This window comes from Lygodium microphyllum, chromosome 11 (genome assembly GCF_053477565.2).
Source record: "Lygodium microphyllum isolate KBCC chromosome 11, Lygodium_microphyllum_v1.1.10, whole genome shotgun sequence".
In the NCBI taxonomy this organism is placed as follows: domain Eukaryota; kingdom Viridiplantae; phylum Streptophyta; class Polypodiopsida; order Schizaeales; family Lygodiaceae; genus Lygodium; species Lygodium microphyllum.
The window spans coordinates 161,803,198-161,806,121 of NC_141145.1; positions in this window are offsets into that span (position 1 = coordinate 161,803,198).

Genomic DNA, 2,924 nt, shown 5'->3' on the forward strand with positions numbered 1-2,924 from the left:
CAGCTTTTGGATCCAACTTGGATCTCAGCTCATCTGGCACATGTACATAGGCAATGCAACCAAAAATTTTCAAATGAGAAATATCTGGTTTCCTACCAGTATACCTCTCCTCTGGAGTCATTCCATGTATTGCTGCAGTGGGAGTCCTGTTCATTATGTAGACTGCTGTAGCAACTGCTTCAGCCCAATAAAAATCTGGCAGGTCTTTTTCATTGAGCATGGCACGAGACACCTCTCCAATATGCCTGTTCTTCCTTTCTGCAATTCCATTTTGTTGTGGGGTATAACTGCATGAATATTGCTGCTTTATGCCATGCTCCTGCAAGAACTTTGCAAACTCATTTGAGAGGTACTCTCCCCCTCCATCTGACCTCAGGCATTTTATTTGCAGACCTGTTTCTTTTTCAGCCATAGCTTTAAGGGTTTTGAAATGCCCAAAAACTTCACTTTTCTTTTTCATAAAATACACCCAAACTTTTCTGCTATAGTCATCAATAAAAGTGACAAAATAATGACAGCCTCCAAGAGATGCAGCTTTAGTAGTCCACACATCAGAGTGGATTAATTCCAATGGCTTCTCACTCTCTTGAACATGTCTAGGAAATGGTTTCCTTGCCTGTTTTCCAAACTGACAGGCTTCACATACCTTATGCATTTCTGCAACCTTGAATTTGGGCAATCCTGCAACAATATTTTGGGCCTGCATTGATTTAAGTCGCTGTACATTAACATGACCAATGCGTTTATGCCAGATATCAATATCTGCAACTACACCGGTCCCATGTGCAAACATTGCTGCACTCAATTCAGACATGTCTGCATCCAATGTAAACATTCTGCCCTTCTTCTTTCCTTTTGCTATCAAGCGACCTTTATTTTTCATATCCTCAACAAAGCATCCATGAGGATTAAATCTGACCTGCAAGCCCTGTTCAACCATTTGACCAACTGAAACCAGATTCTTGGTGATATTCGGGACATGAAATACATCGGACAGGTATTTCTTTTTCCCATCCTGCATAGACAAAGGAAATTTTCCAATCTGCACAATAGGATGTGCAGTATCATCACCAGTCTCCACAAATCCTGGTTTTTCCATTTTCCTTGCATCCTCCATCCATTCTGCATGACCTGTCATGTGGTTTGATGCACCTGAGTCAACATACCATACATCATTGCTTTCTTCTGCACTTGTCACAGAATTGTTCATGTGCTGCACCATGAACAAATGCTCATTTCTGTCATCACCCTGTCTGTTAGAAGATGCATAATTCCCTTGTTGCAGTTTTCCATTCATGATGTCATTCTGCTTTTTATAGCAGTCTTTAGCCATATGACCCATTTTACCACAATAGTAGCATTCAACATTACTGTTTGCATTTTGACCTCTTTGCCATCCACCACGACCTCTTTGGCTCCCCCTGCCTCTAGAGTTACCACGTCCTCCTCCATAGGACTGGTTTTCTTGAGTTTGCTGCATATTCTGATTTCTACCACGGCCTCCAAATCGGCCTCCTCTACCTCTGCCTCTATCTCTTCCAGCATTTGAGTAGAAGACAGCTTCTTTTGAAGTTCCTCCTGAAGAAGATGCACCACCATTTCTCTGCTCCTCAGAAATTAGAAGAGCAATCAACTCCTCAAAATCAGGAAATCTTTCACGAACTGAAATGGATGTCCGAAACTGTGCATAATCCTTTCCTAGACCATTCAAGGTCACGGAAACTAAATCATCATCTTCCACTGGCGACCCAATGGAAGCAAGTGCATCTGCAATCTTCTTCACCTTCATGTGGTAGTCGTTGATGCTCATATTTTCTCTTTGCACATTGTGCAACTCTTGCTTGAGCTGCATTTTCCTGGCTTGCGTATTTGTGCTATACATTTTTGACAAAGTATCCCATGCCTCCTTTGGCGTACTTGCATCCTGAATATGCACAATCATAGAGTCTGAAATGCTGATAGACAGCCAATACATAACTTTCCTGGCTCTCTCATGCCATGTTTTAAATGCCTGCATTTGTTGTTGATTGGGAACATCAGGAAGAACTGGTTCTTCTTCATTTCCTGCAACAAATTCCCAATATCCTTTTCCCATAAGGAAATTCGTCATTCTAAACTTCCATGCCTGGAAGTTGTTCTTGTCAAGCTTTTCAGTGACAATCTGTGAAAGAGAATCAGACGCCATTACAGAATACTGCAAGAAATTCTGTCACTGCAAAAAACACAGCTTCACCCTCACAAGGGCAAATCTGCAAAACTGGCGAAAGTGGTATTTGACCACACAGTCACTTCCTAGTGACGATTTTGCATAAACAGGACCAAGGATGATTCTGAAACTCCCAATGTCTCTGCGCACAAGCATACGATGCAATTTCTACAGTAACTTTTCACCGACCTGTAGAACAGTGGTCGCACAGCATAAAACTGAGCCTTTTCCTGAGTGCGTGTAGAAAACTTCCGTCTGCAAAACAGGCCCCGAAATGGCCTCAAATCAAAAAAACAAGGTCGCCAAGGGCTAAAGCCCTCCCCCGCAGCATATACTGCCCTCTTGCTTCACCGCGAAGGGCGTCTCAACCTGAGACAATGCACTCCTGCAATTTCCGGCTGTGCTACCTGCAGAGATCTGCTCCCAAAACAGAAAATGAAAGCAACACTGCTCCTCTTACCAGAACACCGCGAGCTTGGCTTGCTTTCTTGAGCTCCTTACCACGAACAAGGCTCTGATACCATGTCAAGATTGTGGGAGAGAAGGAAGGAGTCTCGCTTGAAGCTTTCTTGCTTGCACAATGGGGGAAGACACACAAGGGTGGAGGCTGAAAACAGTTTTCCTCTTCTTAGTTGTGTAAGCCAAAAAAACTCTAGTACAAAGAAATAGAAGAACCCTATATATGGGTCTCAAACCAAACTCAACTAACTAAGGTGGC